Below are 19,704 nucleotides of genomic sequence, written 5' to 3'. Positions count from 1 at the left end.
AACCACTGCATTCCAGCCTGGGCAACAGAGTGAGACTCCATCTCAAAATAAATAAATAAATAAAAGTGTTTTTTTTTCACCTAAGGTATTGCATATAGTAAAGTACACAAATCTTAAGTATATAATTTGAAGAACTTTTATACTTGTGTACATCCATGTATTCATCACCCAGATCAGACACTGAATATCTCTAAGACATTAGCAAGCTCCCTCATGCCAGTTCTCCACGCTGATAACCCTGCAAAAGGTAACCATCAATCAGATCTCTATCACCAGATAAGAGTTTTGCCTGTTTTTTAAACATTATTGAGATATAATTCACAAAATATACAGTTCACCCATTTCAAGTGTACAATTCAATGCTTTTTTTAGTATATAAACAGAGTTGTGCAAACATCAACACAATTTTAGAACATTTTCATCACCCCCAAAAAGAAACTCTATCTCCAAACACTCCCCCTTTCCCACCCATTTTCCCAGCTCTAGGCAACTGCCAATCTACTTTCTGTCTGTATGGATTTACCTATTCTGGACATTTCATATGAATGGAATCATACAATTTGTCATCCTTTGCAAGAGCTTTTTTTCACTTAGCACATTTTCAAGGTTCATCCATGTTGTAGCACATGTCAGCACTTTGTTTTTTTTTTTTTTAATGGCTGAATAATGTCCCATTGTATAGATATGTCACATTTTAACAATCCATTCATTAGTGGATGAACATTTGAGTTGTCTTCACTTTTTGGCTATTATGAATAATGCTGCTGTGAACATTCTTGTGTGGCCTTAATGTTTCTATTTCTCTTGAGTATGTACCTAAGAGTAGAATTGCTAGGTGATATGGTAACTGTATGTTTAATTGCCAAACTCTTTTGTAAAGTAGTTGTACCATTTTTACATCTTTTCACTTAAAGTCTGTTTTGTTTGATATAAGTACAATCACTCCAGCTTTCTTATGGTTGCTCTTTGTATATATTTTTCCATTCTTTTACTTTCAGTCTATGTGTATCTTTTTTTTTTTTTTTTGAGATGGCATTTCACTCTTGTTGCCCAGGCTGGAGTGCATTGGTGCAATCTTGGCTCACTGCAACCTCCGTCTCCCAGGTTCAAGTGATTCTCGTGCCTCAGCCTCTCTCGTAGCTGGATTACAGGCACGCGCACCGCGCCTGGCTAATTTTGTATTTTTAGTAGAGATGGGGTTTCACCATGTTGGTCACGCTGGTCTCAAACTCCTGACTTCAGGTGATCCACCTGCCTCTGCCTCCCAAAGTGCTGGGATTACAGGTATGAGCCACCGTGCCTGGCTGTATGTGTATCTTTGAATGTAAACTGTCTTCTGTAGCCAGTGTACAGTTGGGTCTTTTTTATAAATGTAGTCTGACAATCTCTACCTTTTGATTGGATTGCTCAATTAATTGACATTTATTATTATTATTGATATAGTTGGATTTACGCCTGACATTAAAATTTTTGTAGGCCAGGCCCGGTGGCTCACGCCTGTAATCCCAGCACTTTGGGAGGCTGAGGAGGGTGGATCACCTGAGGTCAGGAGTTCCAGACCAGCCTGGCCAACATGGTGAAACCCTATCTCTACTAAAAATTTAAAAAATTAGCCGGGCATGGTGGCGGGTGCCTGTAATCCCAGCTACTCAGAAGGCTGAGGCAGGAGAATTCCTTGAACCCGGGAGGCAGAGGTTGCAGTGAGCTGAGATCGTGCCATTGTACCCTAGCCTAGGCAACAAGAGTGAAACTCCGTCTCAAAAAAAATTTTTTTTTGTTTCTATCTCTCATGTCTTTTTATTCTTCTCTTCCTCCTTTACTTTTTTTGTATGAATATTTCTTAGTGTAAAATTTAAATCCTTTACTGATTTTTTTTACTACATTTCCCTCCTCTCCCCTCCCCTCCCCTTCCCTTTGCAAGACCTTCTTTTCACCTAGTACATTTTCAAGGTTCATCCATGTTGTAGCACATGTCAGCACTTCATTTTTTTTTAATGGCAGAATAATGTCCCATTGCATAGATATACTACATTTTAACAATCCATTCATTAGTGGATGAACAGTTGGGTTGTCTCCACTTTTTGGCTATTATGAATAATGCTGCTGTGAACATTCTTGTACAAGTTTTTGTGTGGCCCCTTCCCTCCCCTCCCCTCCCCTTTCCTTCCCTTGACAGAATCTCACTGTGTCGCCCAGGCTGGAGTGCAGTGGCACAATCTCAGCTCACTTCACCCTCCACCTTATGGGTTCAAGCAATTCTTGTGCCTCAGCCTCCAGAGTAGCTGGGATTACAGGTGTGCACCACCACGCATGGCTAATTTTTGTATTTTTGGTAGCCATGTCGGCCAGGCTAGTCTGGAACTCCTGACCTCAAGTGGTCCTCATGCCTCAGCCTCCCAAGGTGCTAGGATTACAGGTGTGAGCCACCACACCCAGCCCTATATTTGTATTTTCTTAGTGCTCACTGTAGGGCTTACCATATCATCTTAACTGAGCAGAGTCTTGTTCAGATTTATTCCAAGTTAATTCCTGTGAGGTAAAGATATATTATTCCTGGCCGGGCGTGGTGGCTCGTGCCTGTAATCCCAGCACTTTGGGAGGCTGAGGTGGGTGGATCACGAGGTCAGGAGATTCAGACCATCCTGGCTAACACAGAGAAACCCCATCTCTACTAAAAAATACAAAAAATTAGCCAGGCGTGGTGGCAGGCGCCTGTAGTCCCAGCTACTCAGGAGGCTGAGGCAGGAGAATGGCATGAACCCGGGAGGCGGAGGTTGCAGTGAGCCGAGATCATGACACTGCTCTCCAGCCTGGGTGACAGAGCGAGACTCCATCTCAAAAAAAATAAAAAGAAAAAAGAGAAAAGAAATACTATTCTTATATAGCACTATTCCCTCTTTCTCCTTTTGTATTAATATTGTTATACCAATGATATCTATATATGGCTATATATTTATACCTATAAATACTTTGTTATACTTATTACTTTATATAATTGTATCTTTATTAAAGAAGATGTGGCTGGGCATGGTGGCTCACACCAGTAATCTCAGCACTTTGGGAGGCCGAGGCGGGTGGATCACGAGGTCAGGAGATCGAGACCATCCTGGCTAACACAGTGAAACCCCGTCTCTACTAAAAATACAAAAAATATTAGCCGGGCATGGTGGCGGGCGCCTGTAGTCCCAGCTACTCAGGAGGCTGAGGCAGGAGAATGGCATGAACCCGGGAGGCGGAGGTTGCAGTGAGCCGAGATCGTGCCACTGCACTCCAGCCTGGGCGACAGAGCAAGACTCCATCTCAAAAAAAAACACACACACACACACACAAGAGAGAAAAAAGAAGCTGTGAAAAGAAAAGAGAGCAAGTATATATTTATAGAGTTGTTACATTAACCTTCCTATTTACCATTTCTTGTTCTCCTCATTAGTTCCTGTGGATTCCAGAGTTACCATCTTGCTATAGCTTTGCTCCTATGTATCTCATTTGTGTGGTTATTGCTAAATATGTTACATTTATCTAACAATTTGGAACATATATACTGGTTTATATAATTGCTTTTTAAATCAAGTAACAGAGGAAAGAAGAAGAAATATACTATTTTTTTGTAATTACATAATTACCTTTACCAGTGCTCTTTGTTTTTTTCACATAAATTCAAATTACTGGAGCCACTTGCTTTCAGCCTGAAGAACTTCCTTTATTAGTTCTTGTAAGGTGGGTCTGTTAGCCAAAAAAAAAAAAAAAAAAAAAAAAAAAGAAATCTCATTTTGTTTATCAGTGAATGTCTTTATTTTGCCCTTATATTTGAAAGATAGCTTTTCTGGCTCTCAGATTTTTGGTTGTCAGGTCTTTTTTTTCCCTTTCCTTCAGCTCTTGAAACACATCATCCCATTGCTTTCTGGCCCCCATTGATTCTGATGAGAAGTTAGTTGTTAATCTTACTGGGTTTCCCAATAAGTTACTACTTTCAAGATTTTCTCCTTAGGCTTTCAACATTTTTATTACGATGTGTCTAAGTGTAGATTTCTTTGAGTTTGTACTACTTGGTTTTGTTTTTTTGAGGCTGAGTCTTGCTTTGTCGACCAGGCTGGAGTGCAGTGGCATGATCTCGGCTCACTGCAACCTCCGCCTCCCAGGTTCAAGTGATTCTTATGCCTCAGCCACATGAGCACCTGGGATTACAGGCGTGCACCACCGTGCATGGCTTATTTTTGTAATATTAGTAGAGGTGGGGTTTCACCATGTTGGCCAGGCTTGTCTCAAACTCCTGATCTCATGTGATATGCCCCCCTCAGCCTCCCAAAGTGCTGACATTATAGGTGTGAGTCACCGCACCTGACTGAGTTTGTCCTATCTGGAATTTGTTGAGCTTCCTGGATGTTTAGATGAATGTTTCTCATTAAATCTGGGAAGTTTTCAGCCACTACTTCTTGGAATAAGTATTTTTTTTCCTATTCCTTTCTCTATCCTCTCCTTCTGGTCGTTACATACATGTTGATGCACTTAATGGTGTCTCACATTTCTCTGAGGCCCTGTTTCCTTTCCTTCATTCTTTTCTTCCTCTGTGTTCTTTGAATTGCATTATCTCTATTGACATATCTTCAAGTTTGACTTGTTCTGTCAGTTAAAATCTACTGTTGAGGTCCTCCAGAAAAATTTTCATTTCAATTGTACCTTCAATTCTTGTCTTTACATTTGGCTCCTTAAAAATATTTTATATGGTTTTATTGATATTCTCTATTGATGAGACATTGACCTCATAGCTTCATTTACTTTTTTTTTTCTTTTTTGAGACAGAGTCTCACTTGTTGCCCAGGCTGGAGTGCAGTGGCGCAATCTCGGCTCACTGCAACCTTCACCTCCTGGGTTCAAGTGATTCTCCTGCCTCAGCCTCCTGAGTAGTTAGGACTATAGGCGCCTGCCACCACGCCCAGCTAATTTTTTGTATTTTTAGTAGAGACAGGGTTTCACTGTATTAGTTAGGATGCTCTTGAACTCCTGACCTCGTGGTCTACCTGCTTCAGCCTCCCAAGGTGCTGGGATCACAGGCGTGAGCCACCATGCTGGCTACTTTTTTTTTTTGAAATGGAGTTTTGCTCTGTCGCCCAGGCTGGAGTACAATGGCGCGATCTTGACTCACTGCAACCTCCGCCTCCTGGGTTCAAGCGATTCTCCTGCCTCAGTCTCCCGAGTAGCTGGAATTACAGGCACCCACCACCATACCTGGCTATTTTTTGTATTTTTAGTAGAGACGGGGTTTTGCCATGTTGGCCAGGCTGGTCTCAAACTCCTGACCTCAGGCAATCTGCCTGCTTTGACCTCCCAAAGTGCTGGGATTAAGGTGTGAGCCACTGCGCCCAGCCTCTTTACTTTTTAAAGCACAGTTTCCTTTTGTTCTTTGAATTGTTTGTTAAATCTGACATCTGGGCCCTCACACAGGTATTTCTGTCGCCTGTTTTTGTGTTTGTTTTCCTTATATAAGAGTCACACTTTTCTGTTTCTTTTCATGTATCATAATTTTGTTGTCGTTGTTGAAAACTGGACATTTAGTCCATAGCAACTCTGGATACTGACTCCCTTTACCCTTCTCCAGAGCTTGTTTTTATTACTGTTATTGTCATTATTAATTAATTAATTTATTTATTTATTTTAGGGACATAGCTGTTTTAGTGAAGTCTATTTCCCCTGCAATGTGAAGCTTTTTGTGTCACTCCTTGGAGGACTGTCCTGGGATGCAGTGATTTCAGCAAAGCTCTCAGCTTAACTCTTTCTTGATTTTTCTTTTAAGCTAGATGCTTCATTGGTTATCACATCCAGCTATTAGGCTACACTAATTGCCTGCTGTTTTCCACTAATTGCTCTATTGTTTTCAACAATTCTCGGGGACATAAATTGTTCCATAAGCAGATTTAATTAAATTCAGGCAGGAGTAGATTTTGAAGCCATTCTTTTGGGTTTGTTTTGACCTCAGGTGAGCTCTTTGTTGTGGTAGCTAATGAAGAATCTTGTGGAAATATAAGAGTTTTGAGAAGGAGTTGGCATTTGAACTACATCTTTAAAAGTGAATTGGATTTCAGCAGGCAGAGATGTAAGAGTAAAGGTAAACTGCAAAGCAGGTAAGAGAATTATCCAAGACTTAAATCATGGGCATTCAAGATAAAAAAGAGAATTATCAAAGACACAGAGCCAAGGAATCATGGTATTCTCATTATGACTGTATATGAGTGTGAGTATAGTGGAAGACACAAGTCAAAAAATATTTGCTTAGTATTTTAATCTTTGGACTTTAGAGCCATACTATGTAAGGTCTTGAATGCTACTCTAAAAAATTTGTGCCTGATTCAGTAGGTAGTAGCTAGTGTGTTCATTAGAGTTAGCTCTAGTTGCATTAAAAGGAGAGCCATATGAGGCCGGGCGCGGTGGCTCACGCCTGTAATCCCAGCACTTTGGGAGGCCGAGGAGGGCAGATCTCCTGAGGTCAGGAGTTCGAGATCAGCAGAGTCAGCATGGAGAAACCCCGTGTCTACTAAAAATACAAAAATTAGCCAGGTGTCCTGACGCGCACCTGTAATTCCAGCTACTCAGGAGGCTGAGGCCTGAGAATTGCTTGAACCCAGGAGGCGGAGGTTGCAATGACCCGAGATCGCAACACTGCACTCCAGCCTGGGCAACAGAGCCAGACTCCATCTCAAAAAAAAAAAAAAAAAAAAAGAAACAAGCAAAAAAAAAAAAACAAAAAAAAAACACTGCTCTAAAACATGAAGTGTATAGGTCTGGCATGCATGGTGGCTCATGCCTGTAATCCCAGCACTTTGGGGGGCCAAGGCGGGTGGACTACCTGAGGTCAGGAGTTTGAGACCAGACTGGCCAACATGGTGAAACCCCGTCTCTACTAAAAGTACAAAAATTAGCCAGACGTGATGGTGCAAACCTGTACTCCCAGCTACTCGGGAAGCTGAGGCAGGAGAATCGCTTGAACCTGGGAGGCGGAGGGTGCAATGAGCCGAGACTGTATCATTGCACTCCAGTCTGGGCGACAGAGTAAGACTCTGTCTCAAAACATGAAAAAAAAAGGAGATCCATATAAATGGGTAAATAAAATTAGAATTTATTTCTGTGTCACATAAAGCACTCTGTAGATAGACAACTCAGGACTCCCATCAAGACTCCACAGTCACTCACTCATTCTCTCTTTCTGTTCAACTCTTCTTAGTCATGAATTTCATCCTCATAGTTTCCTTGTGGTCTGAAATGGTGACTGGGGATCCAAATATTATATTTATTTCCTAGACAAAGAAAAAGGGGTAGAGACACAAAAATATGCAATTCTCAGATAAGTTATCACCCCTTTACAGGAGTTTTCCTGAAAACCCATCCAATAAATTCTATTTACATTTCAGTGGATACCTCACGCTATAGGGAAAGCTAGACATTATGGCTTTTTTTTTGAGACGGAGTCTCACTCTGTCGCCAGGCTGGAGTGTGGTGGCATGATCTTGGCTCACTGCAACCTCTGCCTCCCGGGTTCAAGCGACTCGCCTGCCTCAGCCTCCTCAGTAGCTGTGGTTACAGGGGCATGCCACCATGCCTGGCTAATTGTTTTAGTATTTTTAGTAGAGACGGGGTTTCACCATGTTGGCCAGGATGGTCTCGATCTCTTGACCTCATGATCCGCCTGCCTTGGCCTCCCAAAGTGCTGGGATTACAGATGTGAGCTACTGCGCCGGGCCCTTTTTTTTTCTTTTTTCTTGAGACGGAGTCTTGCTGTGTTGCCCAGGCTGGAGTGCAGTGGCGCAATCTCAGTTCACTACAACATCCGCCTCCTGGGTTCAAGCAATTTTCCTGCCTCAGCCTCCCAAGTAGCTGGGATTACATGTGTCCGCCACCACGCCCAGCTCATTTTTTGTATTTTTAGTAGAGACGGGGTTTCACCATGTTGGCCACGCTGGTCTTGAACTCCTGATCTCAGGTGATCCGTCCACTTCGGCCTCCCAAAGTGCTGGGATTACAGGCGTGAGCCACCATGCCCAGCCCACTCTGGCCTTCTAACCAGGCACACTCGCTACTGTCCAGAATAAAATCAGAATTCTGTTACTAAAGAAAAAGGGAAAATGGATATTGAGTAAGCAGCTAGCAGTATCTGATATAGGGAGCTATAGAAGCTTTTTGAGTAGGGTAATAACACAATTCTAGCATCATTCTAGGAAGACTGGTCTGGTTGCTGAGGAAATAATAAAGGTGTGGATACTTGTAAGGGTGCAATTGTGACTGAAATTACAGGTGAGAAGCAAAAATGACCTTAACTAGGACAGTGACAGGTAAGATGGAAAGGATATCCTAAAATGAAAAAGTCTGGGAAAGGGAGGATCACAGATAAAAATTTGTTTTCGAAAAGTCCTTGCAAGACTTCTGTAGGAAAAGCCTATTAAAATCACTTTTCCCTAGGTAAGAAAAAATGTCAGAAATAGAAAACAAAGGTAAGTTTCCCTGGGCCTGCGTTTCATCCAACATTTTAACATATAATGTGAACATAGAAATACACAGGAAAAACATTGGGTTTACACATCACTTTGTAGAGAAATACCAATCTGATGGGGAAAAAAAAAGAGCTGATTGCAGTAGTGTACACCTGTAATCTCAGCTACTCTGGAGGCTGAGGCAGGAGGATGGCTTGAGCCCAGGAGTTTGAGTCCAGCCTGGGCAACATAGTGAGACCTTGTCTCACTAGGGGTTTTTTTTTTTTTTTTTTGTCGTTTTTGAGACAGGGTCTCGCTGTGTTGCCCAGGCTGGAATACGGTGGTGCGATCTCAGCTCACTGTAACTTCTGCCTCCCAGGTTCAAGCAATTCTCCTGCCTCAGCTTCCCAAGTAGCTGGGATTACAGACATGTACCACTACACCCAGCTAATTTTTGTATTTTTAGTAAAGACAGATTTTGCCATGTTGGCCAGGCTGGTTTTGAACTCCCAACCTCAAGTGATCCACCCGCCTTGGCTTTCCAAAGTGCTGAAATTACAGGCATGAGCCAGTAAGCCTGGCCCCATGATGTTGATAATTACTGTTTTTCTTTTTTTTTTTTTAAGAGAGCAACTTCTTTAAGAAAAAAAGGGAAAAAGCTCAAGAGCCTGGCTCAGTGAGTAAAACTGAGCTTCAACATAGAGAAGCGTGAGTTAGACTGAGGGGAAAATTGTACTTACAGTGTAGTTGGGCTCTGAGATATAATTTATAATCCTAGAAACATGTCTTAGAGTCACTGTCAACAAGCTCAGTATTTTCCTGTGCCCTCAAAGGATCCCAAGGTTAAGCAATATTGGAGAGGCACAATGAAACAGAGAGAAAAAAATTTGATCCTACCATTATACTATACCCTGGTGCATCAAATCATCTAAACCTTAAGGAAAACATAATTGCCTAAAGATATGAAGATGTTCAAGCAAGGTATTAGTCGCGGAGGCTAAAAGAGAAGCTATAGTATGATAGTCCAGAAAGACTGGGAATTTTCAATATTCAAAGAGTGAAGGTTTAAAAGGAATGTAATTAAAGTACATAAAATTATAACAAAAGTTTACTAAACACAGAAAATTGACTCAGGCATATTTTGTGAACTCAGAAAGTGGAATACACTTGGGCTAAACAAAATCAAGTTCTATTTTGTTACCGGGTAATAAATTAATTACTTCTAGATGAGCTATAGGTCACCAATAAAGCCCTTAAAAAATAATATCAATACCAAGAGTGAACTGTAATGTAAACTATGAACATTGGGTGATAATGCTGTGTCCACACAGGTTCACCAATTGGAACAAATGTACCAGTCAGGTGGGGGATTTTGACAATGGGGGAGGCTATATGTACACTTATGGGGGTAGGTGGTATGTATACATTCTGCTTAACTTTCCCATGAACCTAAAACTGCTCTAAGCCGTGGGGGGTGACTCAATCCTGTAATCTCAACACTTTGGGAGGCTGAGGTGGGGAGATCACTTGAGTTCAGGAGTTCGAGACCAGCTTGGCCAACATGGTGAAACCCTGTCTCTGCTAAAAATACAAAAAATTAGCCGTGTGTGGTGGCACACACCTGTAATCCCAGCTACTTGGGAGACTGAGGCAGGAGAATCACTTGAACCCGGGAGGGAGTGGTTGCAGTGACCCAAGATCGTGCCACTGCACTCCAGTCTGGGCAACAGAGCCAGACTCCTTCACACACACACACATACACACACACAAACCTGGGCCGGGCGCGGTGGCTCATGCCTGTAATCCCAGCGCTTTGGGAGGCTAGGTTGGGAGGTTCACTTGAGATTGAGAGGTCAGGAGATCGAGACCATCCTGGCTAACACAGTGAGACCCTGTCTCTACTAAAAATACAAAAAAAATCAGTCGAGCATGGTGGCAGGCGCCTGTAGTCCCAGCTACTCAGGAGGCTGAGGCAGGAGAATGGTGTGAACCCAGGAGGCGGAGCTTGCAGTGAGCCAAGATCGCGCCACTGCACTCCAGCCTGGGCGACAGAGCAACACTCCGTCTCAAAAAACAAAATAAAAACAAACGTGCTTTAAAAAATAAAGTATGTAGGCCTGGCATGCGTGGTGGCTCATGCCTGTAACCCCAGCACTTTGGGAGTCCAAGGCGGGCAGATTACCTGAGGTCAGGAGTTTGAGACCAGTCTGGCCAACGTAGTGAAACCCTGTCTCTACTAAAAATACAAAAATTGGCCGGGTGAGGTGGCAGACTCCTGTAATCCCAGCTATTCAGGAGGCTGAGGCAGGAGAATTGCTTGAACCCGGGAGGCAGAGGTGTTGCAGTAAGCCAAGATCATGCCACTGCATTCCAGCCTGGGCGACAGAGTGTGAATCCGTCTAAAAACAGTGTATTAAGAAAAATTCACAAATGCAAAAGCTTCAGTGAAAAAATTCAATATTTGAATGTGTTTATATTCATAAAGAATTCTATGAAAGGGTGGACACCAACATGTTAAAGTGTTAAAGGTGATTATTTCAATTTTGAGTGATTTTTATTTTCTTCCTTAATAATCGTATATGTTTTTTGAATTTTTCAGCAAGCTTGTGGTTTCGTTTATTTGTTTGTTTGTTTTCTGAGACAGAGTCTTGCTCTGTTGCCCAGGCTTAAGTGCAGTGGCATAATGTTGACTCATTGAAACCTCTGCCTCCCGGGTTCAAGTGATTCTCATGCCTCAGCCTCCCAAGTAGCTGGGATTACAGGCGTGCACCACCACGCCCGGCTAATTTTTGTATTTTTAGTAGAGATGGGATTTTGCCATGTTGGCCAGGCTGGTATCAAACTCCTGGCCTCAAGTGAACCACCCAACCTAGCCTCCCAAAGCACTGAGATTACAGGCGTGAGCCACCGTGTCTGGCCAAGCTTGTGTTATTTATCTAATAAGGAATAAATCTGTCTTCCTCATGGAAATAAAAACAATACATATTAGGCTAATAAAGAAAATTAGCCCCTTCCTTTGGAGAAACAAATAAATTCTGGTAGTAATGTCAGAAAAGATGAACTGCGTCATTGGCAAGCACAGCTGTGTGGCAGTTATTCCATTCCTACATGGGACAGTCAGATGGTAGTATCCATTCACCAGTGGTGCTTGAGAAACTCTTGATGCTGTTTCCTTATATGTGTACATCTTTGAACTATCATTACACTTCTGGTGGTGCCTAGAATGTACTTTGCTATTTAGAGCTAGAGAAAATCCATGTAGGCAAGATGGATTCTCTTAACCAGCATAGATTACTCTCTCCCTTGTATATAAAGACTTCTGCTTGCAGAAAAACAAGTGATGATATAACTTGAAAGATGATGACTGGATCGGCTGGGAGCCATAGCTCACACCTGTAATCCCAGCACTTTTTGAGGCCAAGGCAGGTTGATCACCTGAGGTCAGGAGTTCGAGACCAGCCTGGGCAACATGGTGAAACCCTGTCTCCACTAAAAGTCTAAAAAATTAGCCAGGCATGGTGGCACATGCCTGTAATCCCAGCTACTCAGGAGGTTGAGGCAGGAGAATCACTTGAACCTGGGAGGCGGAGGTTGCAGTGAGCCAAGATCACGCCATTGCACTCCAGCCTGAGCAAAAAGAGCAAAACTCTGTCTAGAAAGAAAGAAAGAAAGCAAGCAAGCAAGAAAGAAAGAAAGAAAGAAAGAAAGAAAGAAAGATGGATGAATGGATCACTGAGAGGAGGAATGTGTCTGACCCCTGTTGTCTTTGAGGTTGACCCACACTCTAGGACCTCATGCTTTCAGTTGCTTTCTTAATTCATTCAATCCCTTTATTGGGTAACCTATAGGTATTGCGTTAGGTGCTTTGGGATATAAACAAGACAGGATTCCAGCCCTTCAAGAGTTTTCAGAAACATTTCAATGAAGGTCTATGTCCTGGTTTACACCCTTGCCTCATTGTCTTACTCAATCACAAAACCTTAACTCCAGATTAATCTGCTTTCCCTATGCTTGAGCGAATGCCAGTGGCAAAAGTATACATACTTGGGATGGGGTAAAGATTTATTGCCTGTTTGGTATCACTAAGGGAGTTGTGGTTCTTTGAAGAACTGAGATGTTTTGTTTGTGTTTTAAAAACCTGGTTTGATTTTTGTTCAGTTTCCCTTTTTGTCTCCCCTGTAGAACCCAGTGCCTTCTGGCAGCAGGCCTTAGCCATTGTTTCTTTTCTTCTCCCTGGCAACATTTAGCTGCATCTCTGGATAGAATATTAGATGGCTTTTATCTTTGTATTTTTCTGTATTTGATTTTATTTTCTGCCAATAGTATGCATTGTTGATATAAACAGAAAACACGTGAAAGCTACTTTATTGTCAAAACAGAACGAAAGTTCATTGCTTCTTGTTCAGTTCCTTCAGGTCTTAGTAGAAGGTGGACTAACGCAGTTTAAATATTAACCCAGGTAAAGTTTATTCTGGCTCCTTCTCCAGGATGTATTTTCTTATCTCGGTCAGCATTAACTCTAACCACCTGGACTGCTAAGTCATAAATCCTGGATACATCCTTAATACCTCCCCGCCACCATCCAAACACTATCTAATTCTGTCAATTGTCACTTTAACTATCTTTCAAATATGTCCCTTTCTTTCTTTCTAATTTGCTACTGCCTTAGTTTAGGCCTCTATCATCTCTCACCTGTATTGCCACATCACCCTTCTAATTGATCTCTCCACCTCCAGTTGCATCGCCTCCAGCACAGTCTCCTAAATCATAACTCCCCTCTACTTAACATCCTTCACTGGCTCCTCACTGTCTATAAACATACGAATCAGTCTAGGCAATGTAGTGAGACCCTGTCTCTACAAAAAAAAAAAAAAAATTTGGCCGGGTGCCGTGGCTCACGCCTGTAATCCCAGCATCTTGGGAGGCCGAGGCGGGTGGATCACCTTAGATCAGGAGTTTGAAACTAGCCTGACCAACAGGGAGAAACCCTGTCTCTACTAAAAATACAAAATTAGCAGGGTGTGGTGACACATGCTTGTAATTCCAGCCTACTTGGGAGGCTGAGGCAGGAGGATTACTTGAACCCGGGAGGCAGAGGTTGCAGTGAGCCAAGATCGTGCCATCGCACTCCAGCCTGGACAACAAGAGCGAAACTCCATCTCAAAAATAAATAAATAAATAAATAAATAAATAAATAAATAAATAAAATTAGCCAGGCATGATGGCGGGTGATTGTGGTCCCAGCCACTTCAGAGGCTGAAATGGGAGGATTGCTTGAGCCTGGGAGGCAGAGGTTGCAGTGAGTCAAGATTTGCATCCTCGCCTGGGTGACAGAGTGAGGCCCTGTCTACACCCCACTCCCATCAAAAACAAAAAGAGTATGGCTCAGAATGTCTCAACATGGTCTACAAACTTTTTAAGTCCTGACACCGGCTTTACCTCTGGCCCCTTTAACAATACTCACGACTTCCTTCATGTCTCCTGGATGGTTCTGGCTCCTTATTGCCTTGTGGCCTTTGACCTTGATTTTTTTTTTTTTTCCTTTGTTTGGAATGTTCCTCTTCCCTACCCTGATGACAAAACTCCTCCTACTGGTTCAGAAAACTGGGCTCAGTTAGCCTTCTTCCATTCTCCCTTCCCTCTCCTCCAACCGCCAGCTGTGATCATCATTAACCTGCTCCCACTGTATTCAGAAGATAATAACATAAACAATAATAATAGCGGTTAGCCAGGCCTGGTGGCTCACACCTTTAATCACAGCTACTCAGGAGGCTGCGTCAGGAGAACAGTTTGAGTCCAGAAGTTTGAGGCTGCAGTGAGCTACGATCATGCCATTGCACTCCAGCCTGTGTGACAGAGCAAGAAACCTGTCTCCAAAAATAAGAATAAAAATAAAATAACAAAAACCATTAATATTGGTTGAGCACTTCTATATACCAGTGTCTATATGTGAAGCTTTGAAGGCATTAACCAATTTAATCCACACAATGACCCTGTTGGGTAAACACATTTTTTTTTTTTTTTTTTTTGAGACAGAGTCTCCCTCTGTCACCCAGGCTGGAGTGCGGTGGCGCGATCTCTGCTCACTGCAACCTCCACGTCCCGGGTTCAAGCGATTCTCCTGCATCAGCTGCCTGAGTAGCTGGGATTACAGGTGTGCGCGTGGCGCCCGGCTAATTTTTTTTTTTTGTATTTTTAGTAGAGACGGGATTTCAGCAAGTTGGTCAGGCTGGTCTCAAACTCCTGACCTGGTGATCTGCACCCCCCTCAGCCTCCCAAAGTGCTGGGATTACAGGGGTGAGCCACTGCGCCCAGCCTTTTTTTCGAGACAGAGTTTCGCTCTGTCACCCAGGCTGGAGTGCAGTGGCGCAATCTCGGCTCACTGCAACCTCTACTTCCCGGGTTCAAGCGATTCTCCTGCCTCAGCCTCCCAAGTAGCTGGGATTATAGGTGCCTGCCACCACACCCAGCTAATTTTTTGTATTTTTAGTAGAGATGGGGTTTCACCATGTTGGCCAGGCTGGTCTTGAACTCATGGCCTCAAGTGATCTGCCCACCTCGGCCTCCCAAAGTGCTGGGATTACAGGCATGAGCCACTGTAAAGAATTTTTTTTAACATCTTTTTCTTTTTTTCTTTTTGAGAGGGAGTCTTGCTCTGTTGCCCAGGATGGAGTGCAGTGGCGCGATCTTGGCTCACTGCAACCTCTACTTACCGGGTTCAAGAGATTCTCCTGCCTCAGCCTCCCAAGTAGCTAGGATTATAGGCGCCTGCCACCACACCCGGCTAATTTTTTGTATTTTTAGTAGAGACAGGTTTTCACCATGTTGGCCAAGCTGGTCTCGAACTCCTGACCTCAGGTGATCCGCCCACCTTGGCCTCCCAAAGTGCTGAGATTACAGGTGTGAGCGACCACGCCTGGCCTTTAACATCCTTTTATTGTAACACTTATCTCATTGTTTTGAAATGGCTTATACCTATTAGTGTCTCCAATAGACAGTCTTATTCATATTCTTAGCACTAGCAACTATACAAGTTCTGTACACCTGTTTTTTTTTTTCAATATGATGAAGTCAACACTTGCATTTAACCAAACCTTGATTTCCAAGGATTGAGTAATGTGAGATTTTCAGTGCAGTGGTGGGAGAGGCTTGGAGTCTGAGCACAGGCTTTGGAGTCCCTCCAATCATATATCATCTTTGCCCTTGCACTAAATGGTATCCCCATCCTCTCAATTGCTTAAGGAAACAACCTGGGAGTCATCTCGTTTACTACCTTTCTTCACACCTGCACCTCGGGAAAATATCCTGAAATCTTTCAATTTCTATTTCCACACCAACCAGCCTAGTCCAGGTACCACCATCTACCCCCTGAACTTGCCCAATAACTTTGTATTGTTCTTCGGCTCCTTTTTGTTCCATTGCTGCTCCCTTCAAGTCATTCTCTATAAAATAGGTTGATTTAAAAAAAAAATAAACCAATGGCCGGGCACGTGGCTCATGCCTGTAATCCCAGCAGTTTGGGAGGCTGAGGCGGGAGGATCACTTGAGCCCAGGAGTTCAGGACCAGCCTGGGCAACACAGCGAAACCCTGTCTCTACAAAAAATACAAAAATTAGTCTGGTGTGGTGACGACCGCCTGTAGTCCCAGCTACTTGGGAGGCTGAGGTGGGAAGATGACTTAGCGAGCCTGGGGAGGTAGAGGATGCAGTGAGCCCTGATTGCACCACTGCACTCCAGCCTGGGCGACAGAGTGAGACCCCATCTCAAAACAACAAAAACCCAAACCCTTCATTATCTTGCCTTTGCACTTAACAGATAAATCCAAACAACGTGATTAGGTTCCTGCTTAATGCTCCAAACTCAACTTCAAACCCCTATTTGACATGCTCAAGCCTCCTGGCCTGTTCCTCAAACAGCCACGCTTCAGCATCAGCCACAGTTCAGCATCGGGGCCTTCACACCCATTATCCTCTGTCTAGAATGTTCTTCCTCCCCATGGTTGGCTTGGCTGGCTCCTTCTTGTCATTTAGGTCTTAGCTCCTGAATTATCTCCTCAGAAAATCCTTGCCTGACCATTCTGTTTTGTTTTCTGCTCAGTACTTATCACTGCCAGTGATTATCTCATTTATTCGTTTTATTATTTATATTCTCCATTAGAAACATAAGCTTTTGTTGTTTGAGACAGAGTCCCACTGTGTCGATCAGGCTGCAGTGCAGTGGCATGATTTTTTGGCTCACTGCATCCTCCGTCCCTCACCCCCCATCCCCCACCACAAGCAATCCTCTCATCTCAGCCTCCCGAGTAGCTGGGACCATAGGGGCCTGCCACAATTCCCAGCAAATTTTGTTGTCATTGTTGTTGTTGTTGTTTTTTTTTTTAAATTCTGTAGAGAGGGAGTCTCACTATGTTACTCAGGCTGGTCTTGGACTCCTGGCCTCAAAGTGATCCTCCTGCCTCAGCCTCCCAAAGTGCTGGGATTATAGGCTTGAGCCACCTGTTTGTTTCCTTTCATACCTAGTCCTGCAGAACATAAGCCTCTAAGTGCAGGGGCTTCTTCTGTTTATTCACCACTGTATTTCTAGCACCAAGAATACTATCAATATTTTTTGAATGAATGAATCGAACAGTGAAAAGGCCAGTCATCTTGGTGTATATAGAAGGTAGCCAACAGAGACCCAATAGAAATGAGTGCCTATGTTCCTACTGCTCTATAACTAGTGGGAGTGGGGAGGGGAAGCAGCTGGGGGTCTACCAGACCCTGTCACCAACTAGTCAGCACACGTGGCAATCACAGTTGTAGAAGAGGCCAAACGGAGCAGATCTGCCAATGACAGCCAGTACTAAACTCGACTGGATGCTGAGGGCCATTTCTGCTTTGAGTGAACAGTGCAGCCTGCTGGGTGGCCAAGGGAACGTGTACAAATCCACTTTGTTTAAAGGACCACAGAGAGTAGTCAGTTCTGCTAAACCTCATCTATTTGTTCAGGGATTTTTGTCCTGGGGAGGAGTGGGGAAGAAGCGATTAGTCAGGCCAGGCTAGCTGGTATTAGTTTGCAGGCTGTGAGTGCGACTCTTCAGTCTCTGCTCCTCTCATCATTGCCTTTTCACCTACTTTTACCCTAAATTCACATACACCTCTGCCTTCACAAATTCCAAGCGATTAACTGTTGTATTTAATCTCTGTCCCAAATCTCTCTGCATCATTCTTCTTTTGATTATGAAGTCACGAGGGCCCTTTGTTTATTTTATTTTTAAAACTTTTTTTGAAAAGGAGTTTAGCTCTTATTGCCCAGGCTGGAGTGCAATGGCACAATCTAGGCTCACTGCAACCTCTGGCTTCCGGGTTCAAGCAATCCTCCTGCCTCAGCCTCCCGAATAGCTGGGATTACAGGCGCGCGCCACCACGCCCGGCTAATTTTTTGTATTTAGTAGAGACGGGGTTTCACCATGTTGGTCAGGCTGGTCTCGATCCTAACCTCAGGTGACCCAGCCACCTCGGTCTCCCAAAGTGGTGGGATTACAGGCGTGAGCCACCGCACCTGGCCTCAAGGGCCCTTAAATATTACTTAGTTGTTCCATTATTTTGTGTGTTTTATTATTTGGTGCAGGTTTTTTCCCCTTATCTAGTTTGAATGTTGCTGAAGGACGCTGGTTTTCAAACGGTAAGGAATCTCCTGATAAAGGCACGAATCTTGGTGTGCAGATAAGCCAGCGATTCTTGCTTCTGGCTAGTTCTACGTTGTTCCTGGATGGTCAGTTCAAACTGCAATGATCCACAGCTCCAGAAGCGGCTTCTTCCAGTCGGCCTAGGAGCCAAACGCCCCTGCAGCTCCATGCTACCACGCAGGGTGCCGTTTCGGGCTTGCAGGGAGTTGTCGCAGTCCCGTTTTGGCTGCACATTCTACTGCTGGGGTGGAAGTGTCAAGCAAGATGTTGTCGCCGGTATCATGATGTCCGGGTGAGAAGCTTCCTTGGCAGGTTGCCAGGGCCAGCCTGCGAGCACTGGCGCCGGGGACCCGCGCGCCCGGGAAGGGGCGGGGAGGTGGGCGGAGCCTGGCAACCTGGGGACCACCAATAGGATGCTCAGCCGGAGGTGGCCCTGCGCGTGACGCAGCGGTGCTCGGAGGCAGGGGGCGTAGGGGCCGGGCTGTCCGGCGCTTTAGCTTAGCAGGCGACGTTGCGGGCCCTGGGCGCCAGGAGAGCTTCCCGGAGTCGACCTTCCTGCTGGCTGCTCTGTGACCGCTTCCCGGCTCTGCCCTCTTGGCCGAAGTGCCCGCTGCCGGGCGCGGGCCTCAGGTAACGGTGGTGCTCCCGCGCCTCTCCTCGCTTCCCGCTTGGGTCCACCGGCCTCAGCCCGCGGGGAAGGGAGAAGCGGTGGCGGCAGCAGCTCCGGCCCGGCCTTGTCCTGGGCTGTGCTGCGGAGAAGGCGAGGCTCGGCGACTGCAGGGGAGTTGGGGAGGGGAGGGCGGCAAAGTTACCGTCAGGCGCCCGGGTCACGGGCAGCCTTTTAAACCCTGCAGGCTGGTTTGGTGTTCCGCAAATCTCGTGGCATCTCTCAAGTCAGTAGTAAAGAAAGTTAGGAATTAGAAGACGTTTTATTCTTTAAAAAGCGAAACCAAAAATGCACTCAGGAAGTCAGCTTTTTAATGATTTAGAGAAAATGTGTGAAGGGAAGGATGGTATTAGCAAGACATGAAAATCTGTAGGGGCACCAGAACCTTTAATCAAGCTCATGTTTTATTGTAAAATATTAGGATGTAGGTAAGTTTCTGTTTTCCCTAAGTGTTAATGGTCATGTAATTTAAATAATATGTATATTGAAAGGTTATTTCTAAGTGAGAAACAACTATATAAACTTTATTCTCCGTATATATATTTAGGTTAAGTTCGTCGGTCACTTTTGTTTGTTTGTTTGAGACGGAGTCTCGCTGTGTCGCAAGGCTGGAGTGCAGTGGCGCAATCTCGGCTCACTGCAACCTCTGCCTCCCGGGTTCAAGCGATTCTCGTGCCTCAGCCTCCCGAGTAGCTGGGATTACAGGCGTGCGCCACCACGCCCAGGTAATTTTTGTAGTTTTAGTAGAGACGGGGTTTCACCATGTTGGACCAGGTTGGTCTCAAACTCCTGACCTCAAGTGATCCGCCCGCTTCGGCCTCCCAAAGTGCTGGGATTACAGGCGTGAGCCACCGCGCCTGGCCTGTTGGTCACTTTTTAATATTTAAGTGGCTGCCACCTGTTTAAACCAC

General features: G+C 44.4%; 1 protein-coding gene across 1 annotated transcript in view; it reads left to right on the top strand.

The window, feature by feature from the left end:
- The first annotated feature begins 18,515 nt into the window (after window positions 1-18,515).
- SOAT1 (sterol O-acyltransferase 1) overlaps window positions 18,516-19,704 on the top strand; it is a 60,813-nt gene continuing 59,624 nt past the window's right edge. The window contains exon 1 of the mRNA XM_514030.6: window positions 18,516-18,756. The gene's annotated coding sequence lies outside the window, so the exon portion shown is untranslated. The remainder of the gene's footprint in view (window positions 18,757-19,704) is intronic.

This window comes from Pan troglodytes, chromosome 1 (genome assembly GCF_028858775.2).
Source record: "Pan troglodytes isolate AG18354 chromosome 1, NHGRI_mPanTro3-v2.0_pri, whole genome shotgun sequence".
Lineage (NCBI taxonomy): Eukaryota > Metazoa > Chordata > Mammalia > Primates > Hominidae > Pan > Pan troglodytes.
The sequence above is the reverse complement of the archived record's forward strand: the minus strand, read 5'-3'. Positions and strand labels throughout refer to the sequence as shown.